Here is an 8,283-nt window from a genome sequence, read left to right on the forward strand (position 1 = left end):
TTTTCACAAGGCTCTTTCACAGGCAGTGGTTGAATGAAGCACTGGTGATCATGTGACGAATCAATTGTCTCGCCACAGCTTACAACGCGGCTCCGCACACTTATGTTTCATGCGGCCTGATAATGGTATGTCAAACACCTTGTTACAGTTTCGGCAGTAAAACGCTCTGCTACACAAGCTACTACCCTCCACAGAACCCGTCTGTCGTTTGTGCGTGTCATAACAATAACGTGACCTACACAACCTTTGACAGTCCACACATTGGGTTAACTTATCCTCACTACGTTTGTAGCATTCAGCGTCAAGACAAACATTACAGTGGTAAACACATTTATGACCTATTTTACGACTGTATGTAGCATAGCAGAATTTACAAAAATATTCACTACCCAACAAGGCCTTGACATTCTTTACACCGTAATAATGATTCTTTTGCAGATATATGAAGATCGTTCTATCATGAGGTAACTCGCTGGTTTGAAAAAAACTGTATCCTTTCTTTGACCTGTCACGATACAGAACCACAATTTTACACCCCAGATGCTGTTCAAACAAATGTGGCGAGCAGAACTAACAAAAACCCAAAAAGAAGATGCACGACTACGCCACCTAGGGGAATTTCACCCCAAGGAATTATACTGGGGCAAATGAAAGCCTCAGCACAAACGAAAACCATTAACGAAAAGGACACAAGTTCAAGACCACTGGACCAGAGAGGTAGTTTCAATAATTTCTTTAATATAAAAATATACTTCGACCACTTTATGGATCGTATATAAAACTATATAATTTGCACAGACTCACAATGACAAGTAAAACAAGAGGGAACAGGGCTGCGGCCTTGGTAATTAAGATGAGAGCTATGAGATCACCTCTATACTGTACGCTCACCGTGACCACACTTCACACTCAATACTCTTCACTCACTACCACACCCGTGCACGAGATTCCACCACCTGGGACATCTGCCTCTGTCCGGCCTGCAGCTCCTGCCCTGCACAAACAATCAAATAATTAAACAAAACCCGGACAATAAGAAGACCAATAAGTCACAAACACAACCCAAAAAACCAAACGCTTTGCAGCGCAGTTTGGCACCAACACTATTTAAAGAAACCACGAAACAAATCACACCACCAAATCACTGCAAACGAAAAAGGGATAAAGAAATAAAAACCAGACACTCAACCAAATCAAACATGTAAAACTAAGAAGGTCGCCGCCAAACTGAGCCTAAACACGTAACAGGGAAAACAAATAGAAAACACGAAACACACGATCACTCGAACGACGTGAATCACGAACGGCCCAAACAAAACAGCAGCACTGCCGGCTACTGGAACCACGCGCAAACTTTATTTTTTGGGTGAAAGTTGCTGTTGTATTCTCTCCCCTTTATGACTGGAATCCGCTGGTTGCTCCAACAGCCACGGCGAATTCTTCACAACAGCGCGATGACTAAACAAAGGAAAATGAATTAAAAACAAATCCCTTTATTAAAAGTGCCAATAATCAGCAATCCCACCTTACCTAACCAGGTTGTTCTCAAATAGCAACTGCCCACCCGTGGTAGATATCAGCACAGTAATTCTCTTGACGCGCCCACCGAACTGCGACGAAACAGCAGAGCATGTCAATTCTCCGCGCACAGCACTTACTGATAATCAGACGCCCAAAAGAAGCGCCATACCTCGACGGTATTAAGCTGGTCCAACAATGATGACTCGCCACCATTAGAGGTGCTGGAAAAACCTGATGACAGCAGGGGATCTGCCCACATAACCACACCCCCGCTACTTATAACACCAGGATCAACCTGCCCCGCGACTCGCACGGCTCCACCGCAATTTATCATTAGGGAGGGAATTAGTGAGATTGCCCCAACAATCTCACTCTACCACATTCTACCCCCACATTTAATATCGTCGCCCCGACGATGAACCCATGTAGAAACCACTAGTGCCATGGTCCAAACACGACCAACTGTACATTTGACACAGAGCTGTGTGGCTCGTCTGCCTCACAAACCCCACCGACCGCACGCATCCTTGCAGGTCTTGCTATTAAGCAACCGATAGTCTATACACATGTGCAAACTCCCATACTTCCCTGTCACCAACACGACAGGAGAGGCACATACACTACTACTCCCTCTCACTACCCGAGACTCGAGAAGCTGATCGATATGAGCCTTTACGACGTCATACTCGGATGGAGGAATGTGTCTATACCTCTGCCACACTGGTGCACTATCCAACAAAGGAATTTCAGGTGCTATAAGGTTGGTGCAACCCAGATCACCCATGGGCTAACAACTGAATTGTAATCCTGTAGAAGAAACTTCACTTCACTCGGTTCCTGGTCTGTCAGTGCCGATCAGTCCACAGCCTCTATTCCAGGCTGCACAGCAGTAGCTGCTACGAAGGTTCGCATTGCAGCAGTGGTGGACCTAACATCCATAACCCCAGTAGGAAGACTAACAACCTGAACACTGCTTAAAACCCAAGGTGTGTTTGTTCCTTCATTGACGACAGGAACATACACTGTACCCTTATCCACCGGAACTAGGCAGGAAGAGGCCGATAGCCCGGCTGGCAACCCAGCCTCAGGAGGTTCAAATAGAGCAGAGCGACCAAAAGGTAACTCCGCACAAGTGCTACATCCAACTCCAGATAACCGATATATGGGATATCAAACCCATTAGCAACCCGTAGTTGTAGCCAATGACAGGACTGGAGGCGGTCCTGACCCCAAGGTTCAAACTGCTGCAAAAAGAAGCTCTCGGTGACGGTAGACACCATAGAACCCGTGTCCAACAGACAAGACTGAAACGCCCCCAATTACAATATCGGGGCAAGATGACATTAGCCTAGAAACAGTACCTGCCTCAGAGCCCAAAGATACCCCTTCTGAACTGTGGCTCTGCAGCTCAGTGGGCATTAGTTTTCCGACTGCTGATGGTGAGCGGACTCTGCTGCCCTTAAGGGTGGGCCCCGATTGGAGTGCAACACCCGTTCCCCATCACACTCTCTTGCAAAATGACCAGGCCGCTGGCATCGGCGACAAATGACACGCCCTTGTTGAAAGGGACGATTACGTTCTGAGGACGTCTGCAAAGAAGCAACAGTTTGAGTTAACTTATCAAGTTGAGCTTGCTGACGCTTCATCAACTCTTTCAACTCTTGCAACTCAGATGACCTTGACGCACTGGGTGAAACTGAACAGGGACTCCCCTGCACACCATACTGTAAGCCATATGCAGATGGTAGGGAGAGACAACGTCCCCTGGCACCCCCTGGCAATCCTTCCCTCTCCCATCGAATGGCCTCTCCACGCACCTCTAACAATGTGGCAGTGGGCTGCTGCCGAACAAACTGCTTCAACTCTCTACGGAGAGCACCGTCTAAAACATGTTCTACAAACTGATCCCGAAGTAAAACCTGCGCGTTTAACATTCCCTCTGGGGCCTGTTGCTTTACCGGTTCCATCAACGCCATCAATGCTAATGAGAACTCCTGTAATGTTTCCCCTTCCTGCTGTTTTCTTGAGAAAAAGGCCTGCTGTAATGTTACATAAGATTGTGAGCACTCGTAAAGATCTTTTAAAATGGTAAAAATGCTAGCTGGATCCCCCCTCTCTATATTAGAGCGGTACTTTATTTCTTCCCTTGCCTCCCCTTCCAAATGGTCAAAAATAAAGAAAGCCTGATCGGATACCGAGAGATGGCGGGCTCGCATACAAGCTTTAACTTCTTCTATCCATTCCACTATACCGATCCCAGTCTTACCATTAAAAAACGAACATTTACGATCGCGAGGGACAACCACCAAACGCTCCGTAACACTAGCACCCGTTGAAGGGGCATTACTTACACCAACAGGAACAGCTGGGGTAACTACACTAGCACCAGTTGGTACAGTAGCCCTTTCCTGGAGTAATCGCTCATTATCAGCCTTAAGCTGCATGACTAGGTCTCGAAGCTGCTGTATCTCTTCCTCCATTTTAATAGCAGGTGTGCTATAACACAAAAACAACCCAGTCAAACTACCAGTCCCTCAAACAAATGCTGCTGTTTTGTATCAAAAAAAAAAAGAGAAAAAAAAATAATCAATCCCCAAAACATACAAACTAATACACTCTACGTCTCTGGTACTCAGTGGATCCTGCCGACTACGCCAAAATGTGGCGAGCAGAACTAACAAAAACCCAAAAAGAAGATGCACGACTACGCCACCTAGGGGAATTTCACCCCAAGGAATTATACTGGGGCAAATGAAAGCCTCAGCACAAACGAAAACCATTAACGAAAAGGACACAAGTTCAAGACCACTGGACCAGAGAGGTAGTTTCAATAATTTCTTTAATATAAAAATATACTTCGACCACTTTATGGATCGTATATAAAACTATATAATTTGCACAGACTCACAATGACAAGTAAAACAAGAGGGAACAGGGCTGCGGCCTTGGTAATTAAGATGAGAGCTATGAGATCACCTCTATACTGTACGCTCACCGTGACCACACTTCACACTCAATACTCTTCACTCACTACCACACCCGTGCACGAGATTCCACCACCTGGGACATCTGCCTCTGTCCGGCCTGCAGCTCCTGCCCTGCACAAACAATCAAATAATTAAACAAAACCCGGACAATAAGAAGACCAATAAGTCACAAACACAACCCAAAAAAACCAAACGCTTTGCAGCGCAGTTTGGCACCAACACTATTTAAAGAAACCACGAAACAAATCACACCACCAAAACACTGCAAACGAAAAAGGGATAAAGAAATAAAAACCAGACACTCAACCAAATCAAACATGTAAAACTAAGAAGGTCGCCGCCAAACTGAGCCTAAACACGTAACAGGGAAAACAAATAGAAAACACGAAACACACGATCACTCGAACGACGTGAATCACGAACGGCCCAAACAAAACAGCAGCACTGCCGGCTACTGGAACCACGCGCAAACTTTATTTTTTGGGTGAAAGTTGCTGTTGTATTCTCTCCCCTTTATGACTGGAATCCGCTGGTTGCTCCAACAGCCACGGCGAATTCTTCACAACAGCGCGATGACTAAACAAAGGAAAATGAATTAAAAACAAATCCCTTTATTAAAAGTGCCAATAATCAGCAATCCCACCTTACCTAACCAGGTTGTTCTCAAATAGCAACTGCCCACCCGTGGTAGATATCAGCACAGTAATTCTCTTGACGCGCCCACCGAACTGCGACGAAACAGCAGAGCATGTCAATTCTCCGCGCACAGCACTTACTGATAATCAGACGCCCAAAAGAAGCGCCATACCTCGACGGTATTAAGCTGGTCCAACAATGATGACTCGCCACCATTAGAGGTGCTGGAAAAACCTGATGACAGCAGGGGATCTGCCCACATAACCACACCCCCGCTACTTATAACACCAGGATCAACCTGCCCCGCGACTCGCACGGCTCCACCGCAATTTATCATTAGGGAGGGAATTAGTGAGATTGCCCCAACAATCTCACTCTACCACACAAAGGTATATCAGCAAAACTAACCATATGCTCAGCAGTTAGACTAACATCACGCTGTAAATTGTTAGCCGACGCCTCCACGTCTACAATGTTCATTTCTGGATTCAATAACTGCACTACACATAATGCAAAACACAAGTTATTCCGGTTATGGAAAACATAACTCTTTTAACTTTTTACAAACAATTTCTGATTCCAGCAGATCAGCTAATTTACGCTTCCTTCCGGCTCCGCCTCTGGGGGCATGAACAATTTGAATAACGATTTCTAATGTATCATCCGATAATATTTCAACTTTACTTTGAATTGCATTTTCAAATAATGCCAGAAAATGATCCATTTCTACCCTGCCATTGACTACAGGTACACGTGACCCCACATCGATCGTATCACCACGTATTGCTACAGTAATCGCATCACCGGCAGAAATTAAGGGGTTAGCTTCGGCCAACAACCCCTCTAGCTGTTCCAAAACCATTACAAAAAATTCAGCAAAGCTATCAACGTTTTGTAGCAGAGCCGAAAAATTTATAGCTCTATGAAGCTCGGTGTTATTAAAACGCGGTCAGAATTTGCTGAACTAGAGCCACACCCACTCTGCTGAGCGTTAGGCTCGTTGCTTATCAACTCGGCCTCCTCAATACTATCAAGCATGCGCTCAATTTGGTCAAACAAGCTGTTATCGCTGGAGAGATCAGCCGGTACCCCGTCCATATCATTTAAAATATCTGACAGCTCCTCGACACATTCGAAGGAATCTGCCTCATTATAACTGGGGCTAATAGCTACGGGTGTATCCGACAATATTTCTGTGCAGTTAGCGGGCTCATTTAGTGTACCATGCAAAGACCGGGTTGCTGTCCAATTAGAACAACCCTCATCAGCGTCAACATTTAAACTCTGACCCAAAGAAAAATCACAACTAGAAACAATATTATTCTCAACATCCATTGTCATCAAATTCTGATTTATTTCGTCAAAGACATCAAACGGTGCATTTACAACACTTCTGTAAACTGAGCAAACTCTGGTTGATTAGATTCAACTCATCAGGCACGCTATGCGGTTCATCAAAACCCCGGTGGTTTGTAGCAGGCAGTATTACATTCGGTAATTCATTTACAACATTGATTAAATCAGTATTTACATAGTTGGATTCTTCAGACATGTTGCTAACAAGGATAAGATTAAAATAAAAAACTCAGAAAAAACAAACACAAGAGGTAATAAGCTCGAGCCTACCGCGTGTGAATGTGATCAATGATGCGCCAAAACTCCTGAACAAGGCGATAACGCTTCAGATGGTCCGTTCCGTTCACTAAAACCTATGTCCTCCAAAGCGAAAACCACAGCGTCCTTGGCTTGCATGAATTGAATAAAAAGTTCGGTAGGGTACTCCTCTACACTCCCCAAAAGAATCACGTAGGGTGACTCGGTTTCTTCGTCAGTATATCCGTCTTCGGAGTCCGATGCTGAAAACAAAACATAAAAGAAATGAGTTTCGATTATTCCACGTAAAAGGTAAAATAAAATTAGTTTTTTGTTTTTTAAAATCTTACCGGGAGGCGTGTACCCTGCGTCGTATTCCTCGATATTATCCGGAGCCCCGTAACCCTCCTGCTCGGAATCGATATTAATATCCAAAATATTACCCTCGTCGGATGGTTCTTCTTCAACAGGCGTATCTAATGAAGAAAATATGTAAAATGTTCATTACAGTTAACAACATAAATCACTGATAATTAAAAATAATTATTTTCTCTCTACTTACTAGGTACTTGCAGGGTTAAACGAATTCTGGGCGTCACTATTGCGACCGGCCTCACCACGCTAGATTCTCCAAACACTATAGCTGTAAATAAAAATACAAAATGCTCTCAGTAATCGAAAAAACGAAGTACATTTTTTGCGATGTGTAAATTAACTTACGACGTCTTGAAGGTGGTCCGCAGGAACACGGGCAATTGCATAGAGCTGTTTTGAAGAGAAACGCGCCTCGAGTTTAAATCACACTAAGGCACCCCCCAAAACCCCGCCTATCACCCAGCCCTCCGCATTGCATTCTGGGGCGATACACATGCCACACCCCCCCACTACCCCTTCACGAACAGTTGTAAAAGAACTTCTAAAATCTTTTAAAAAAGTAAACGTTTAAAATCTTTTTAAAAAACTAAACGTTTAAAAAGTAAATGCTAAATAAAATACTTACTTTCACTCGCTGCATCGCGAGCAACTTCTGACACCATACGATCATCGCCCCCTGCAACAATATATTACAACGGTGAGAAACATAGCATTTAGGAAGAGGTTGGTTATTGATAAATAAAATGTTTGCAAATTTTAAAAAGATAAATCAGACCATCTACAATGAAAATAAAAGTAAATAGTGAAAATCTTTCTTACCGTTAACGCTGTTAGATGCCATAGTTTTCTTGCGCTTTTTCGTTCTCTGCAACGCAGAAAAAAAGATACACTTCTCTTTGCTTTTTAGTAACGAATTTATACAGAAAAGCCACGCAGGTTGTACGGGGGGAAATCCCGCGTTAAAAAATCTGCTTTGTTCGCGAGAAGCCACTCCCTATGAATTAAACGAGTATCTGCATGAACTCAGTTGATTAAGATAACGACCGATCCACGAGACTTTTCTAGGTTGTAAATATTTTAAGACAATTAAACTTTTACTTATCTAAAATATATTTATTTTCCCATGGAAGACACTAGCTGTGTGAAGTCGATGCAGACAGGTGATTGCAAC

General features: G+C 43.9%; 1 long non-coding RNA gene across 1 annotated transcript; it reads right to left on the reverse strand.

Moving 5' to 3' along the window:
• Positions 1 to 791: 791 nt before the first annotated feature.
• Positions 792 to 5,407, reverse strand: LOC143485692 (uncharacterized). The gene is made up of 3 exons (XR_013122986.1): positions 4,517 to 5,407; positions 2,883 to 4,017; positions 792 to 994 (listed from the first exon to the last, which is right to left on the reverse strand). It is a non-coding gene; the product is annotated as an uncharacterized LOC143485692 (long non-coding RNA).
• Positions 5,408 to 8,283: the final 2,876 nt, after the last annotated feature.

Source organism: Brachyhypopomus gauderio, unplaced genomic scaffold, assembly GCF_052324685.1.
Source record: "Brachyhypopomus gauderio isolate BG-103 unplaced genomic scaffold, BGAUD_0.2 sc37, whole genome shotgun sequence".
NCBI lineage: Eukaryota > Metazoa > Chordata > Actinopteri > Gymnotiformes > Hypopomidae > Brachyhypopomus > Brachyhypopomus gauderio.